Source organism: Microcaecilia unicolor, chromosome 1 (genome assembly GCF_901765095.1).
Source record: "Microcaecilia unicolor chromosome 1, aMicUni1.1, whole genome shotgun sequence".
NCBI classification, from domain to species: Eukaryota; Metazoa; Chordata; class Amphibia; order Gymnophiona; family Siphonopidae; genus Microcaecilia; species Microcaecilia unicolor.
The window spans coordinates 521641861-521661409 of NC_044031.1; the positions used below are offsets into that span (position 1 = coordinate 521641861).

The 19549-nt window shown below is 39.5% G+C and overlaps 1 protein-coding gene across 1 annotated transcript in view; it reads left to right on the forward strand.

The window, feature by feature from the left end:
- ZFHX4 (zinc finger homeobox 4) overlaps positions 1-19549 on the forward strand; it is a 414465-nt gene that overhangs the window by 390232 nt on the left and 4684 nt on the right. The gene's annotated exons all lie outside the window — the stretch shown is intronic.

The following is a 19549-nucleotide window of genomic DNA, read 5'->3' on the forward strand; positions in this document are numbered from 1 at the left end:
CACTTTAACCCATTAGTGCCCAATGTTCCCATATGAAAACAAAGGGGTCCTTTTACTAAGGTGCACTGAAAAATGGCCTGCGATAGTGTAGGCATGTGTTTGGGGCACACGCAGAATCATTTTTCAGCGCACCTGCAAAAAATTCTTTTTTAAAAAATTTTGCCGAAAATGGACGTGCAGCAAAATGAAAATTGTTGCTCATCCATATTGGGTGTAAGACCTTACTGCCAGCCATTGACCTAACGGTAAAGTCTCATGCGGTAACCGGGTGGAAATGACCTACACGCATCAAATGCCACTTGGCAGACGTCCGATATGGGCGTCCGAAAATAAAAATGAGATTACCACAAGAGCCACGCGGTAGCTGGGTGATAACTCAATTTTGGCGCCCTTTGGGCATGTGTAGGTGCTTACACGGCTTAGTAAAAGGGCCCCCAAGACATTTAACCATACTCTTACCTCATGTGCACCTTTCTTTAAATTAATCACCTTATATTCTAACTCCTCTTACATAGAGGCATATTTTCAAAGCACTTTGGGAGGCTAAGTTCCATAGGTTTCTATGGAACTTTGGGAGGCTAAGTGCTTTGAAAATAAGCCTCTTTCTTACCTATCTATATGCTAATCATCTCTCTGACCTCATGTGCAACTTTCTTTAAATTGTGGTCACCTTACTTTCTAACTCCTTTTACTCTCTTACCTATCTATATGTTCCATCTTTGCTTATACCCTTCACTGTCAATTAAAATGCTATATTACATATTGTGTTGGCAGTGTAAGTAGTGTACTATGCCATACTTTGTATTGTTATTTGAGTGTTTTTACTGCTGTACTTGTCTGTTGCTCATGTTTGATGTATTCTTATTGTACACCGTCTTGAGTGAATTCCTTCAAAAAGGTGGAAAATACATCCTAATAAATAAATAAAGACAAAACTCACCTTTCAAGTTCAAATAATGTTAAGCAAATCACCAGTAAATTATGATTGATCATATCAAATGCTGCTGTAATGTCAAGAGTGACCATGAAATAACTAGGATTACTATTAGATTTGCCCCTTTCTATGCACTTACATTTGCAAAAGGTTATTAACAGTCTTTTATAAATGGAAGTTCAATCTACCATTCTTGGCAGAGAACAATCATACATACATAATAAAATATATTTTAAAAACATCAATTAACTTGGTATATCTATTTAGATTTGCCCACACCTTTTTCAGTAGTAGCTCAAGGTGAGTTACAGTCAGGTACACTGGGCATTTCTCTGTCCCTAGATGGCTCACAATCTAATGTTGTACCTGAGGCAATGGAGGGTTAAGTGACTTGCCCAAGATCACAAGGAGTAGCAGTGGGATTTGAACTGGCCACCTCTGGATGTCAAGACCAGTGCTCTAACCACTAGGCTACTCTGTTAAGAGATCATTTTGATTTTGTGAATTTTCAAACAGTGAATTGGTAATGCTTTATTTCTGGACCTTCTGTTGTACTGTTTTTGAGCTCTACAGGTTGCCCAAAATGTGGCAGCCACTTAAAGCCTCTCGCACAGGCCATATTTCACCTTTACTCAAAAAACTTAATTGGTTACCTGTTTTTTTTTTTTTAAATACCCCGTTTAAAGTGTTATCATTGGTACATTGTACTTCGAATGATAGTTTTATTTATTTATTTATTTATTTGTAACACTTGTATCCCACATTTTTTCACCTATTTGCAGGCTCAATGTGGCTTGCATAGTACCGTAGAGGTGATCGCCAATATCGGTATGAACAAATACAGAGTGAGGTTGTGGTGGAGTAAAGTTTGTGCGTGACAGACAGATTTAGGAATCATAAGAAGGAAGAGGTAGTTTATGTCCAAACAAGCTTTGGTTTTGTTGTGTTGCTGAGTTGAGGCATTTAAGTTGGGTCATTCGGGTATGCCTTTTTGAATAGGTAAGTTTTCAGTAGTTTCCGGAAGTTTAGGTGGTCATATGTTGTTTTCACGGCGTTCGGTAGTGCATTCCATAGTTGTGTGCTTATATAGGAGAAGCCAGATGCATAGTTTACCGTTACCTATCTAAACTTTAAATAATTCATTGTCATAATAGGGTTGTGCTCTTAGGGCTAGATGGCTAAAGTTTGTTGCGGTTTATAGAATTAACCATTAAGCAGAGAGGTTGTGCGCAAATTTAGGTGCTGCGATTCACACCAATAAAAAAACATGGTGCAAATGCCTGTGCCTAAATTTAGGTGTGGAGCACCGTTATTTTACAATTATATACATAACTTAAAAGCAAGCCCCCAATCTGCCCCCCAAAAAACATCCATGACTCACCCATTTCCATGCCTTCTTTTTTTAGAATGTGTGTATCTTATCTTTATGTGCATAAGTTCCAATTAAATCTAATTAGTGCCAATAATTGCTTGTTAAAAAAAAGCCAATTATTTGGATTAATTGGCTCATTATTCTATTAAATTGTGTGCATAAATCAGGAACGTGCCTAATTTGCATGCACAATTTTTGACAACTTGTATAGAATCAGGGGGGTTAATGGACAAGTTGTTGTTGAACGTACCCTCCTTTCAACAGGTTAAGCTGTAAGAATAGAGGTTCTCCATTTTTTATGTTAGAGAAACATAGATACAGAAAATAATGAAGGCAGATAAAGACCATTAGCCTATCCAGTCTGCCCATCCATGCCATCTACTATCTCTTCCTCTCCCTTTCTTGTTCCAAACTTGCTTGAATTCAGATACTGTCTTTATCTCCACCACCTCCACTGGGAGGCTGTTCCACAAATTCACCACCCTTTCCATGAAGAGGTATTTTCTCAGGTTACTCCATCCTATGCCCCCTATGTTACAGGACATATGTTGTAGAATGCCTTACCTACTGATCTGAGGCAAAACCCAAATTTTATGGCATTTAAGAAAGGATTGAAAGCACATTTGTTTAGGTGTGCCTTCCAAGGTTGGCAACCTGATTAAGTACGGATCATTTTATAGTCATTTTGGTTATTTCATTATGCATGGAACCTTTATACCTTAAGCTTGGCAAACTAGAAGAAACAGTAATTAGAATAGTTTTAATGTTTTGTTTTTAGTAATGGTATGTCATGCTATGTTGTTTTATGTTTTAAAATTATTTTGTGTTTTATTTTTTTATTTTTATGATTTTGTGAATGTATTGTAAACTGTCTAGGATTTCAGATAGTGTGGGCTAAAAATTGTTTAAATAAATAAATAAGTGGAATTCTTTAAATGGTATAGATTTTGTTTTATTTCTTCCTGTTTGCTGTTGATGCAGCTTTCACTCTTTTTGATGATTTGTTTAAGTAGAGTTTTTGTCTGACCTGTGATGGTTATGTATGCAGTTGATATGAGCTGAGGTTTTGATCTGAACTCTTTTTTTCTCCACTCTTTTTGTATATATAAAAAAGTATAACATTTACAGATCAATCAGAGTGACACTGCAAGGCAAGTGTATAGAAACGTATTAATGAGCTTCAAATGTAAAATCAGTGCCAAAAAAAGAGTTATTCCATAAATGGCACTCTGGGTTGAACACCCTTTATAGAATAGTGTTTTGAGCCAATTCCTATGCCCAAAGTTGGGCAACGGTATTTATGCCAGCTGAAAATTGGTGTAAATGCCAGCATCCAACTCGTGGCTTTGGGTATGGAAATAGCCCTATTCTATAAAACCACATGCAACTTTTTGGAACACCCCACCCTCCCCTGGCCATGCCCCCCTTTGAGTTGTGCACTAGGGGATTTAGGTGCCTAGTCTTGTAGAATAGCGCACAGATAGATGTGTGCATAAATCCCAATTATTGCTAATTAATCACAATAATTTATTGTTTACATCAATTAATTGTTAATGGCTCGTTAAACAATTTGGACAAGATTCTATATATGGCGCCTGAAAAATTGGCGTTGAAAATATTTCCGCATAGGCGTATTCTGTAAACTGTGCCTAGATTTAGGCATGGTTTATAGAGTATGCCTAGCTAGTTTGTAGGGGAAGGACAATTGGCCACATATTCTATTCAGATATATGATGAGGCATTGAAGAAATAGCACAAAAGAAAATTCAGATAAGTTCTTATTGACTTTTTGATAGTATTGCCATTGATGAACATTGAGGTTGGCTTGCACTAATATTATACACATTTTTTATTTTAAGATGGTTTTTACACAGGGCTGGTTTAGAATGTATACCATTTGAAAACTCATACCAGTCCGTTAGCACTTATTTGGTGTTTCATTACACTTAAAAAGAGTAACCCGATGAAAGAAGTGCTATACCACTAAGCAACAGAAAGATTCTGTGTGCTCAAGATAGTGGGAATATCTGAGGGTGCTCTAATTAATATATAAGAATCTTAGAAACACATACATATTACGGCAATACTATACTACACACTATTAGTATTTGGATATGTACTTGTAGTAGGCTACTGAGATCCTGGTTCTAGTAGAGTAGTAGCTAGTTTATAGAACATGCCTATTGGTCATTCCTGCACCTAACTCTAGGCACAAACATGCTAAGTAAACCTTGGTGTAAATACCAGTGTCTACGTGTATTTTATAGCCATGTGCGTAGATTTTCAGAGTGCACACAGTCCGCCCATTCCACACCTGTGACCATGCCCCCTTTTTGGCAATGCACATTAGAAGTTACGCTCACCACTTTACAGAATACTCCTAGCAAGTTGTTCACATAAATTCTAATTAATGCCAATTAGTTTCAATAATTGCTTGTTAATTGGCAATTATCAGTGCTGATTGGCTTGTTAAGTAATTAAATTGCATGTGCAAATCCAGAATAGGACCGGATTTACGTGTGCAATTTTGGTCATGCTATATAGAATCCAGGGGTATGTGTTGTTATATCTGTCTATTTATGCTTTTTTATTATGAATGTTTTTTATTGTTACGCGCTTAGTTTATAAGCGGGCTATAAGTGAAATACATTAATAACTAGAGGTACTTGAGCTAAAAAATAGATAAGCAGATATCCACAATGAATATATATGTGATAAATTTGCATTCAGTGCAAGCAGTATGCTGTACTTTAGGGGCAAGTACTACATTTACATTTCCTGTTAGGCTCTCTAAATTCAAGTTGTTCTTACATTCTATTACTGGAGGACAGGATACTTAGATTAATTTAAGTAATGATATTCTAGAGGAATGTGAGACACTGAGGGACTTAGTGCAGATGTACCTAGAGATAGTCCCTGTGGGGAGTTGCAGTTCATCCATCCTACAGTAGGTGGCAATGGACCGGCTGTGTTCCTGGCTGAACTGCAGAACTACTATTACAGGATCTAGTGCATTATGGGGAAGTGAGGCTGCCTGCCCAAGAAGGAATGGCTTCCCAATAGGAAGTCAAAAGCCCTAAGACAGAGCAGAGGAGAGAGGCCCCTGGAGGAGAGAGTCTAGGAGGAGCAAGGTCTTAATACAGAGACCTTGGAGACAGAGAGAGAACCTGAGGGAAAGAAGTGGCTGAATTGAAATGATTGAAGTGATGAGGTCTGGCTGAGATAAGCCAGGAGTGTCTTTGAGTTGTTTGTACTCGGCTGAGAATTACCATAAGCCTTGAGTAGAAATACTAGTGTATGCCTGGGGTAAAGTCCTGAGGAGATGTAATTACTGTGATAAGCTCGTGTACATGTGGGAGTTAAGGAACTGGACCATATAAGAGTACTGCACCATTAATACTGGTTATTGAACTGTGCAAGAGTGCTGGAACATTTGGTACTGCAAACGCTGAACTGTATAAGTGTGCTGAAGGCTGGGTAAGACCCACAGAGTAGAAGTGAGAGACTGTGGTTTGGGTGTGGCAACCCTGAGAAATTGAATAATTGTACAATTAGAGATTGAAATTAATTATGATCATCTGTGAGAAATTGCTTAAACAGAGATGCTATAAGGTATTTCTGGAATATCAAATAATCAGGTTCTCATCTAGAGTTTTGGGAGGGAATTTCACTATTTGGTACAGAGGTAAGGGAATCCTGACATGTAGATCACATTTTTGCAACTGGGATAGTGGAGGGTTAGATAATCTCTTGAACCAGGGAGAGCATTGCGAAGGGGGAGATTAATTAAAGGTCGCATATATTCAGGGGTTAAGCCATATAGAGTTTTGAAAACAAAACAAATTTACATAGATTGAATGTTATTCTGGCTTTGATTGGGAGCCAGTGTAACTTTATGAGCAAAGGGGCTGCACTTTTGAATCTCGTAGCCCTATAGACTAATCTGGCTGTTGTATTTTGAGCTGTCTGCAGTTTGTTTTCAAGATTCCTTACAGCTAGAATAAATGGCATTGCAATAATCAAAGTGTGATAATACTAATGTTTGTACTATGGTTCTAAAATTTTCCACATTGCTTTAAAAGTTTTTGTGATGACTTGAATGTCGAATAACATGTAGGAATCAATTATTATACCAAATATCTTTATATTATATTATACCATTATCTTCTTTGGTCCACTCAGATCATTGTGAAACCCTAGTAGCGCTTTAGAAATGTTAAGTAGTAGTAGTTCCTGTGCTTGACTTGCTCTGCTGTATCTCACTTTTGGCAGTTATTCAGATGCTGCTTTACCTTGTAGACAATGTACACATGTCAATATCTATGTGCATGGGGATATTGCTACATCTACTACCATCTCTTTGTTCAGTAAGTCATAAAGCATTTGGCTATTTGTGTCCTGGGTGTCTCTAGCATGTATGTATGGAGTTCTGGTGTTGGGATCAGGTATCTGCTTTAGCATCCTCATTTGAATAGATTATATTTTATAGACCTTTGCCTGAAGTTCTTTCTGCCAGGATGTCTGTTTCCTTTTTAATTATGAGTGCATTCATATGGAAGTGTACAATGAAACACTTGCTTATCAGGCAATTTGGGCTAAATTCTATGTATAGCACTTGAAAATTCTATGTGGAAAAAAATATGCTTAGGTGTATTCTCTAAAACACGCGTAAATTTTATAGAATAAGCTTAAATTTCTGCACAGTATATAAATATGCTGAGCACCTCTCCACGTGACCAAATTTAGTTGTGGCCATTTATGCATAAATCCCAATGCCTAAATTAAGCGCAGAGCAAGTGTATTCTATAACAATCTGCATAGATTTTAGAAACACCCATGCCCCACCCATAGCCATGCCCACTTTTCAACTATTCGACTTAGAATGTTCACGCACCACATTACAGAATATGCTTAGCGAGTTATAGGTGTAAATCTTAATTAATGCCAATTAGTGTTGATAATTGCTTGTTAACATTCCAATTGACAGTTCTGATTAGCTAGTTAACCAATTAAGTTATGTGCATTGTTATAGAATACGCTTCGATTTCCGCACAGAAATTAAGGTGTGATATGAAGAATCCAACAGTTTAGTTTGTTCTTAGTAGATTTTCCTCTCAATCTGGCAAATACAAGGTATCTTTCATGGGAATGTTATACCTTTTCCCAGCAATGCTATGCTTGTCCTGTTCAAGTTGTGACTTCTTGCTCTTGAATGCATATACCAACTTTCTGAACTGTCTTTCTGATTGACTTTAAACTGCAACTCCAGGGCCATTCAGTGTTTCTTTGGCTGTTTGCACATTTAGCAGTTTCTTTCCCCTCAGTAAAGCTTTGGTGGTTTTCAGGTTTCTCTAGTGGGAAATTCCTTTTCAAATGTCCTACTTTTTTTTTTTTTTTTGCAGTGATAGCAAAGATTGTAATTTTGTCTTTCTGGGCTGTCCCAGCCCATTCCCTTCATTCTCTTTCCTGAGAGGAATTTGTCTCTGTAGGGCTGTGTCCATTCACTAGCTCTACTTCTCCCACAGTGAGAGCTGTTTCAAAATCTTTTGTGTTCTTTGTTTGCTTTCCTGGGCTGAACTGCCTCTGAGTTGCAACTTTCATTCTCTAGTTGAACTCATCAATGAGATTTCTTTTTACATATTACAAAGATAATTCAGACTCTAGTCTCACATCTTAAACATTTGTTAAGAAATCCATTGAGTCAGGCAGACTATCTTTCAGTTCTTCTCCCATGCGTCATAATGTCTTTCTGATTTCCAATAAGGGGATCCTTCACATGCTCAAATGTGGTATATATCATTCAATGTAAAAAGTGTGAAGAAGTGTGCTATATTGGAGAAACAAGCCAGATGTTAAAGCTGAGATTTAATCTACATAGACATCGTATGAAAAATGCCAAAGCCAACTAGGATGTCATCTCTGTGGGACAGCACTTTACAAAACCAGAACACTGCATCAATGATTTTATGGTGAGAATACTAAAAGGAAAGTTTAAGACAATCCAGAAACGTAAGACCTTTGAAGTCAAATTGATGAAATATTTTGACACCCACCAGACAAGACTTAACAAAGATCTGGGTTTTCTATCCCCTTATAAACCATAAAAATATACTGCTTTGTCACCTTCTTATCTACCGTCCATCCGCTCCCTGTCTGTCATCTACCCAGCTCCCCCTGTTTCTCACCTAACCCACCCCACCCTCTTCCTGTGAGACTGTCTTTGGAATGCTTTTGTGTTTCACTTATAGATACTGATATTTGTCAACTTTTGCTTATTTCTGATCTGAAGAAAAAGGATTGCCTACAAATGCTAATCAAAAAATGTATTGTTAGGTCGATAAAAAAAGGCATAATCTTCTTTTCTTTTCTTTCTCGTTCTATTTATTTCCTTTAAAAGTGGACTAACACAGCGACCACATCACTTTACTCAATACAACGATATACTTTAACATTTCATGAGACTTTCTCAGTTTCAAACTGTACAACTTTTTAAGCAGAAAGATGTTGCTTCTTAAATTATATTTTTCATGCAATGTTGTCAGTGATTCCCTCTCTTTCATGGTACTTGCCCTCAGATATTAACATCAGCATTTGCACCATGCCATACATTAAATAGAAATACACAAATAAAGTCACCTCAACACCTATTTGACATACAAATGGGCAGCAGCTTTATTAACAACTTTGCATAATGAACAAATACTAATTAAAACTTCAACATAAGTCCCAACAAAGCACAAAATCCCATAGAGGCCTTTTCTGTTCTTACCAAAATGAAGCCAGTCAGTGTTAAACTGGCCTCAGCAAGTAGTTAGCCTTACTCCCCATCCAATTACAAGTCCACAGTAACACAGGACTTTGAAAAATTAATTGTGGTGGTGATGTACGGGATGTATCAAATCAATTATTATCATTAATTTCTCCACTGTACCAAAGGCCTCCCCCACAGTTCCATAAACCCCCAAATGTCCACCCCACCAAGCTGCAACCAACCATCCACCCAAAGAAATCTGAAACCTCCCACCCTGATCCACCCACCAACCACATCAAACACCCCACCAAACCAGGGAGGGAAGGGAGGGTTGCCTCCTCAGCATCCTAAACCCACTCCCTTCCACTACCTCCCACCTAAATCAAACATAGCCCGCCAAAATCTTCCTCACCACAAACCCATCAACCCCTATTCCCTAGCAACCTCTTTATCCAATCAAAACCACTTATGTTCCCTATCTGTTAAACCCTTACCTCCCACACCTACTTCATTCTTTCTTCCCGACAACCCTAGCCCTACGTCCCCTCGCCTCGCCCCAAGATAACATCAGCATGACTAAGCTCAGCTGAAGTTATTAGCTCACAACCTAAAGTTGTGAGCCCCTGCATTAGAATCTTCTACAAGATAGCATTTGCCTATGTATTTTTCTTATCCCAGTTCTCTATATTTACAATAAGCCTGTCCTTAATTTATCCTTATTCAACAGCATTTCTATCTTAAACTCCTATATTTGGTAATTCCTTGCTTTTAACTTTATCACAGCTAATCTGAGATCTTTCCTGAAAGACATTCTTTCTGACTAAATTAAGTTTCTTGTTCTTTTACTCAAATTCTTTGTGCTCTGTTCAAACCAGCAGGCTGCCTCTTTCATGTCCTTTTGTCTTGGGTGAGGGTCTGGTTTTATAGCTTGCTACAGACTTGGAGTTTTTAGTTTATGGCTGCAGGTACCATTCTATATCAGTTTATTCTGGATTACAAATGCTCTGGGCCCTGTTCAAGTTTACAGCATTTTCCCTTAGTGTTCAAGACCCAGAGAACTTACCTTCAAGCTCATAAGAGAACAGACTCATAAGCTTTCAGTAATCACACACAAGGATACTACATTTGAAGCAACTGATAGAGAAAATGAACATTATCCCCAGATTCTATATAGCACACCTAAATAACAATGCGTGTAATTTCTGGGTAAGCAGAATAAAATGTTTTGTACATTTTTGGGATCTTGCAGGGTATTTGTGACCTGGATTGGCCACTGTTGGAAACAGGATGCTGGGCTCGATGAACCTTTGGTCTTTCCCAGTATGGCAATACTTAAGTACTTATGTGTAGCTTAACATGCTTAACAAGCTAATGAGCACTGATAACAGCACTTAAGCAATAACAAGCACTAATTTACACTGATTAGAATTTATGCACAACTTGCTAGGTGTATTCTGTAATGAAGTGCGCCAAACTTTTAATGCATGCAGGCAAAAAGGGGTGTGGTTATGGGCAGGGAAATGGGTATTTCATGGGTGTTCTGCAATTTACGTGCGTAGTTATAGAAAATTGGTCAGTGCGCATAAATCTATACGCCACATTTTTGTTGGTGTAAATGGATGTGCATAGTTTTAGATGCTGATATATCAACTAAACTTATTCTATAATGAACGTCTGAATCTAGGCGCCGATTATAGAATACACTTAGCACTGATTTCAGCGCCAATTTTATAGGTGCCATATATAGAATCTACCCCTTTGTATATGGTTACATGTTGCTATACGAAGAAAGGGGGGAGAGAGTCCGCAACTTCCACAGACAAAGCAAGCACAAAACAGGTGGGGGTGGAAAAAATTCCAAATGACCAGCGCAAACAAGGAGTAAGAGCGTCCAAAGAGTTTATTCGCCAAATAAAGCTGACCCAAAAGACCCAACATGGGCCGTGTTTCGGCACAAAGCCTTCTTCAGGGGTCAATATAGTTCAGGTAAAACCAGCCATGCAGAGAGTGTGAAAAAACCCATTAAATACTCAAACATAATAAACTGGACTGCATGCCGTGGACAATAGTTTTCTATGCAGGAGGAAGAACAAGACACGGCCCATGTTGGGTTTATGTGGCGAATAAACTCTTTGGACACTCTTACTCCTTGTTTGCTCTGGTCATTTGGAATTTTTTTCCACCTTCACCCTTGTTGTTTTGTACATGTTGCTATACACTGAGGGGTTAATATTCAGCAGGCAGCATTTTTTTAAAACTGACCAGAACTGGCTACATTAGACCCAGATATTCACCAGCATTGAATATCTGTGTCTTTGATGGTGCCTGGAGGCTATCAGGGTATGGCCAGTATTCAGTGTCCTACCTGTGTATCTCACCAGGAAAAGTTAGAACTGTTATTTATGCAAGATAATCTATACAAATGAGGATGCCTATGTGATCCCTACACCAGAACTCCATACATACATGGTAGAGGTACCCATCCAAATGCAAGATGGCTTTCTGAACAAAGACATGGTGGTAGATGTAAAAATATCCCCATGCACAGAGATACTGACACGATATTACTGCTAGAGGTCTTGGCAGCAATTGTGAGGGTGGGCATCATCAAGATGGGAGAAAGTGAACATCACTCCCACCCCATTAGACTCTAAGATCTTCCAGAAAGCCCAGGCAGTGAGTTGGGGGTAGAGGACTGCAGGCAGGGGGAAGCCTCTGGCCGTAATTCCTGCAGGGCAGGCTTAGGACCCTGAGCGATGTGGGGACCACAGGGTGGAGGCCAGTCTTGGCATCCAGAGGTACCTGGTTCAAATCCCACTGCTGCTCCTTGTGAGCTTGAGCAAGTCACTTAACCCTCCATTTACAAGCGTAGATATTGAGCCCCCCCCAGAAATAGCAAAATACCCAGTGTACCTGAATGTAACTCACCTTGAGCTACTAGTAAAAAGTTGTGTGCAAAATATAAATAAATCCTACATGGGGATGGGGGATTGTATTGGGGGAGTCACATGCAGGGGATCTTCTGGTGGGGAGGTTGTTGTTGTGGGACAGGCTGCGAATAGATGACCTCCTTCCATACAGTCGGGTTTTGATACTGTGGGGTGGAGGGGGTAATATGGAACAGGGGAACAGATGCCTTGAAAACACTTTCCAGAAGGAGCAGTGATTTTACAAAGCTGCTCCTATGTCTGCCCAGGGGTAGGTAGATCTAAAATTGTTTAGTAAAATCACTGCTCCCTTTCTACCTGAAGGGACTTTAATGTGCAGTTCCGCATCTGTTTTACAAGAAGCTCTAAGTTTGGCAGATCCTCTTGTAAAATTGTATGGGGATTTTGACTTGGACATGTAAATTCCCTTCTCCACATATTATCTAAAATCTGCCTTCACATCTGTAATCACTGGACTTCAGATAGTCAACAATTATGATATAAGAAATATCACCCTGCTTGTAAGTGCCAGATTCTGTACTGTACCCTCCTTTGTGGGTTTTGAAGAATGCCAAATTTATAGGAATTCTCTACTTTTCTTTCTGCAGCGGGGATGATCCAGTCAGTTTCTAGTGGATTAACACCTCTCATCTGTAGCATTCCCAAACCCCCTTCGTTGCAATCTTGTCAGTATCTTTAATAAGTCTATTTACTTTTCTAATGTGCATGATGGAGGTTTTCTATCTTCACTGTCCTTCCAGAACAGATAATTGACTAGAATGGCTACATCCCAGTCGTGGGGACTCATTACACCATATGTCTGTGAAAACAACATTTCCAAATCTGTCGCTACCATAAGGCCCATCAAATCCTAGTTCACACTTCTGCTCCACCTGCAGAAATTCACTTGCAGAAACTTCCAGCTGCTTTGCACTTTTCATGCTGTGCTGCAAATCCAACAATATTTTATATTAATCCCCTAAATAATTTCACTTTTGTCTAAAATGAGTACTACTCACTTCATTTCTCACTGTTTGATGCAGTAGAGTTCAGCGGAGGTCCCTTGTATAGCAAACCACTGTTATTACATAGCTCTAGAACTGTAAGAGCTGTATTTATGAACATTAAATATGCAACATTTTGGATAGTTATGAATTAGGGAAAAAAATACTATGGTCATATTCTTCATCTCCCTTTTGACATTTTATTTATTTATTTAAAAAACTTTCTATTCCGCCTACAACTAGGCGGATCACAAATCAACATATATATTCGTCAAATCTTTTAACATCATAGTTTGGACTGTTTCCAGTTTCACAATCCTTTGATCAGTTTTTTCTACTTTTTCATTCAATGCATTAATCTCTTCTTCCTTTTTTTGTAATTCAGTTTCAATATGCTTTACTTTTGGTAAAACCTCGTTAACTTGTTTAAGGAAAAGCTGTCCCAGGTTAGACATTAAGTCCCACAAAACATCTAGAGTCACTTCCTTTGGTTTTACCGCTAACTCTTTAGGCAATTCAAACCTTACTGGAAGCTGCTCACGAACCTCACTTCGGCTCTCAGTTTCTCTCCCTTCATTCCCCGCCGGCTCCATGGGCAAACTGCCCTCCATTCCCTCCTCAGATAGATTCGTCGCTTCTCCCCGGTGTTCTCCTGGGTCCGTACCTACTTCCAAGGGGGACCCTGTCGGGTCAGAGAGGAAGGAACTTGCACAGAGGGGTTAGGGAGGCGGAGTTTGCGCTGCGGGGCTCAAAGTTGTTTCTAGACCGGAGGAAGCCGAAATCTCCCTTTCGCCGACGTTCCTGACCGGTAGCGTTCCGCATTCCAGTACAGCTGCTCGTGGCCTCAGAAATTGGTCAATTGGACCAGGTAAAGGAGTTGCAGCGGGGAAGCTCTGCCCGCTATTCTCCCCCTACGCTTCAGCATCTTCAGAGAGAGGTTCGGAGCGTCCTAGCAGAGCGGCGCCATCTTGGATCCACAAATCAACATATATAATAAAATGTAAAAACACAAGAACAGACTCTAAAATATACAATATTCAAAAGTGACAGACAAAATCAGCCCCATACGTGTTCAAACAAATATGTCTTCAGCAACTTAATGAATTGAGCCCTACCACTAGACAGTCTCAAATAACCTGGTAACTTGTTCCAAATTTGTGAATCCGCTATTGAGAATGCAGTATTCCTGGTGTTGGCATATCCCACCAAATTTTCAGACCGCAATTTGATGTGGATAGGGCACTAAACTTAAAAGCTATTAGGGACACACAGATATCCGCTCACAGCCACAGTAGTCCCATAAACCTTCATTCCTTTTGGAAAGTAGCATTACAAAAACCGGTAGACCACTGTTCAATGGAACAAATCTGGTTAGAATTAACTGAATGACTTATCCATTTAACTTTTTCTGAGACATTGTCTACTTATCTGGTTAAGTCAGGCAGTGAAGAGTCTCATTTCAAAGTGCATAGGGGTCTTTGTACTAAGGTGTGCTGAAAAATGGCCTGCGCTGGTGTAGATATGTGTATTGGACAGGCGCACCTGCAAAAAAGGCCTTTGGGGGGGGGGGGGAGGCCGAAAATGGACATGCAGCAAAATAAAAATTGGTGTGTGTCCATTTTGGGCTTGAGACCTTATCGCCACCTATTGACTTAGCGGTAAGGCCTCATGTGTTCACCGGGTGGTAATGATGTACGCGCATAGAATGACGATTACCGCCCGGTTTCCGCCACGCGCTGTAAAATAAAAATTATTTTCTGGCACGTGTAGCGGACGCGTGCAAAAATCAAAATTATCGCCCAGGCCACATGGTAGACGGGCAATAACTCCAAATTGATGCGTGTTGGGCACACATAGGCATCTACACAGATGGTAGTAAAAGGGCCCCATAGACTTGCAAATTTACATAAGTTACTATTGAGCTCATTTTCAAAAGAGAAAAACGTCTAAAAAGTGCAATAAAGCAGCATTTGGTCGTTTTTCTCACAAAAACGTCCAAATCAATATTTTCAAAACCAATTTTTAGAAGTTTTTCTATGAAGTCCGTCAGAAGTATGTTCAAAACACAAGGGGGCATGTTGGGGGCATGTGAAGGGTAGGATCTGAGCATTCTTAAGACTTGGACGTTTTACAGCCATAATGGAACAAAACAAACCCATCCAGGACTAAAACTAAGATGCTTTGAGCTAGACCTGTTTTTATAACGAATAAGGCACAAAAGGTTGCCCTAAATGACCAGATGACCACTGGAGGGAATCAAGGGTGACTTCCCAATACCTGCCCCCCAGTGGTCACTGATCACCTACCACCCCCAAAAAATGTGAATAAAAATATGACTTGCCAGCCTCTATGCCAGCCTCAGATGTTAGTGGCAGGTCTATTAGAGCAACATGCAGGTCCCTGGAGTAGTGTAGTGGTCAGTGCAGTGCACCATGGCATGGGGGACTCAGGTCCCTGTCTCCCTCTACCTGTCACATTTGTGGTGGAAACTATGAGCCCTCCAAAATTCACCAGAAATCCACTTTACCCATATATAGGTGCCCCCTTCACCCATTAGTGGTGAATAGTTGGGGGTAGTGGGTTTGGGGTGGCTCAGCAGACCAAATAAGGGAGCAATGGTGAGAGGTGTATCTGGGAGCATGTTTTTGAAGTCCACTGCAGTGCCCACTAGGGTGCCCCATTTATCCCCTGGAATGTTTAGGGGACCAGTCTACTAAACATGCTGGCTCCTCCTATTTCACAATGACTTGATTTTGTGTGTGTGGTTTTTTTTATAAAATGGACCAAGAAACAAAACGTCCAAATCACAAAAACTTGTTTAAAACAATATTTTCAGGGAAAAAAAGATAGATGTTTTTCTTTTTTGATTTTGGACGATTTTTGCAAAATGTCCAAAGTTGGACTTAGACGTCATATCGAAAATGCCCCTCCATGTAACTTTGTAAGTCTATCTGGCCACTATTCAGTGCTATTTAACTGGCCAGGAATGGATCCTGGCCAGTTAAATAGCACTTAACTGGCTATCCACAAATATTCACTGGGAGATAGCCGGTTATCTCCCACTGAATATTTATGGTCAGCACATAGCAGCTAACCAGTTATACCATATGATAAAACCAGCTATTCGTGAATATTTAGCACTTTGTCAGCCAAGTTAAGCGGCCGAATTGGGCCGCCAAAATAGCAGGCCACTCTTTAGCCACTATAAACTTAACTGGCCAGCACTAAATATTAACTTAGCCGGTTAAGTATATAGTTGCCAAACCCCCTCCAGATATTAAATGCTGGTTACTGGAAACAGCCTGACATTGAATATCCGGGCTCTGCACCAACTATGGGAAGAAACCAGCCTGACTCCTGCACAATGAATATCGGCCCTTATGTGCTTTGAAAATGAGCATCTAAATATACTAACCCAAATATAACCAAGGAAGGCCACTGATGTGGCTCCTGTATAAGTGGACATCCTGTCTTTTGTGGTCCAATGCAGCACAGTTAGTGCCAATTTCATAACGGCATCTGAGTATCAAAATTTCATTATAGAATACTAGCGTAACTCAGTATTTGCACACCTTATATTTACCCCAGCCATAGAGCTGTCATAGCTGCTGGCATGTACATGAAGTAAGAGTACAATTTACAGTATTCTGTAAGTTATCTGCTCGATTCTATAGAGCACGCCTAGAGATCTGTGCCGAAATCCAGGTGTATTCTATAACAACATGTGTAACTTAATTAGAACCTAAGAGTAGCCATACTGGGTCAGATCAATGGTCCATCTAGCCCAGTATCCTGTTTTCCAGACAGTGGCCAAGCCAGGTCACAAGTACCTGGTAGAGACCCAAATCGTGGCAACACTCCATACAACAAATCCCAGGGCAAGTAGTTGTTTACCCATGTCTGTCTCAATAGCAGACTATGGGCTTTTCCTCCAGGAATTTGTCCAAACCATTTTTAAACCCAGATATACAAACTACTGTTACCACATCCTCTGGCAAAGAGTTCCAGAGCTTAACTATTCGTTGAGTGCAAAAAATATTTCCTCCTATTTATTTTAAAAGTATTTCCATGTAACTTCCTCGAGTGTCCCCTAGTCTTTGTTCTTTTGGAACAAGTAAAAAATCGATTTACTTCTACTCGTTCTACACCACTCAGGATTTTGTAGACCTCAGTCATATCTGTCTCTTTTCCAAGCTAAAGAGCCCTAACCTCTTTAGTCTTTCCGATCAGCTTATTTAACAGCACTTAAGCAATAACAAGGACTAATTGGCAATAATTAGAATTTATGCGCATAACTTGCAAAGTGAATTCTGTAATGAACTGCACCTAAATTCTAAAGTGTGTGGTTCAAAAGGGGCATGGCTATGGGCAGGGAAACGGGCATTTCATGGGCGTTCCAACCTTTATGCGCATTGTTATAGAATAGGGCCCAGTGCACATAAATCTACGTGCAGGGATTTATGCCACGTTTTTGTTGGTGTAAATGGAGGTGCGTAGTTTTGAGTGCTGGGATATGAACTAAGCATATTCTATATACAGCACCTAAATGTAGATGCTGCTTATAAAATATGTTTAGGCGGAAATGTTTACCGCACAGATTTTATAGGCGCCGTGTATATAGAGTCTGGCATAATTGGGAGCCCCGCCCATGTTCACCCACATGTACACCCCCATGAAGTTGTACTTCATAGCATTTATGCGGGCCCTTATAGAATGGTGCTTAAGGTACTTACACATGCTACTTTTCTCACCATTTATACATGCAAGACATGCATAATGCAGGTACCATGTTACAGAACTGCCTTTTATCTGCTTAAAGTTTAACTGCACCCCTGGTACTGCTCCAACTCCTCTTCCTACAAACCTACTTGCGCATGGGTAATAACTCAGCATTTTGAAGAAAATGGATTATTAATGTATTTTGGACTAGACTCTAGCTATGGTGCTGAAAAAATTGCCCCCCCCCCCCAAAAAAAAAAAAAAAAAACCTACACACTTAGTGCTATTCTATAAACCTCACCTAAAGTTAAGTGCAGTTTATAGAATATGAGTAGTGCCCATTCCTGTGACTAAATTTAGTCACGTCCATTTACACCAACCAAAACCTGGCGTAAAAGCACACGACTAATTTAGGGGCAGATTGGGCATACTCTGTAACACTGCGTGTAAGTTTAGGAATGCCCACAACCCACCCATGCCCCTCCCATGGTTGTGCCCCATTTGAGAACCGCACAGTTCGATTAATGCATATTGCTTTATAGAATACGCTTAGCAAGCTGTGCGTGTAAATCATAATTAGTGCCAATTATACTGATAATTGCTTGTTAGCATCCAATTATCAGTGCTGATTGGCTTGTTATACAATTAGGTTCCACGCACAAATCAGCTAAGTGTGTCGATTTGTCCATGGAACTGTAGTTGTCATATATAAAATCCAGGGGTTAATGTATAGGTTTTTTTATGTGAGACAAAGTTGATGTATAGCTGTGTGGTTTGTGTTATTTTAGATTATGTTCTAATTGTAAACTGCTTAGATTTTAAGTGGATATAAATGTTTTAAATAAATAAAACATAAGCCAATAAAAAATTGTCTGGACAAAAATTAACTGCTCTGCAAAAAGTAAGATTTGCCTGGGTAACAAAATTAAATGCAGCTACAGTAAATTTCCGTTCCTGTGGTGGACAGCAAAAGCACTGCCCGTTGAATATCAGGCCCTAAGTATTTAAATTTTAGCACAAAAATTCACCTTAGCTTGAAAGTTACTTTTATTCCAAGATGTTAATTCACAAGCAGTACTAATTTGATCGTTTAACACACATTAACACATTAACACCATCAGTTAATAGGCTTCTTACGGGCCCTTCTACTAAGATGCGTTGAAAGCTGACCTTAGCGTGTTCTAACACAGGGCTTTCCTGTACACTAACCCCCAAATTCTATAAATGGTGCCTTAAGTTGTGTGTGCTAATTTGGCCACATGGCCAAATTACGCACACAATTTAATTGATTAACAACCAATTAGTGGGACTAATTGACTTTAATTAGAATTTATGCACACAACTTTCTAGTCATATTCTTCAACATGGTGCATTTAAATTCTAATGAGCACAGCGTGGCAATGGGCATGGAATTGGCAGGTCATGGGCATTTCAAAAAACTACGAGCACTATTCTGGAATACACCAGATCTGCACCTAAGTTGGGCACAAATATTTAGACCTGGTTTTTGTGGCCTAAATGGGTGTGCCTAAATTTTAGTCACAAGAATGGCAGGTGAGCATTGCCTAACTTTAGGCATAGTTTATAGAATTGCATTAAGTGTGTGGTTTTCAGCACCAGTTTTTAAGGCACCATTTATATTAGCCCAGATTTACTGTGACATTAAAGTCAGACATTTTCTTTTTTTTTCTTTTTTTTTTTTAGGTCATGAACTAACGGTCCCATTAGCATATGTGGCACCTGCAAAAATAATAACATAGAAGCACTTACCACCTCCTGCATTAACCCTGTGTTATCCAGTTAGTTAATGCAAACCAGCTAGCTGGATAATGTGGGAATGCC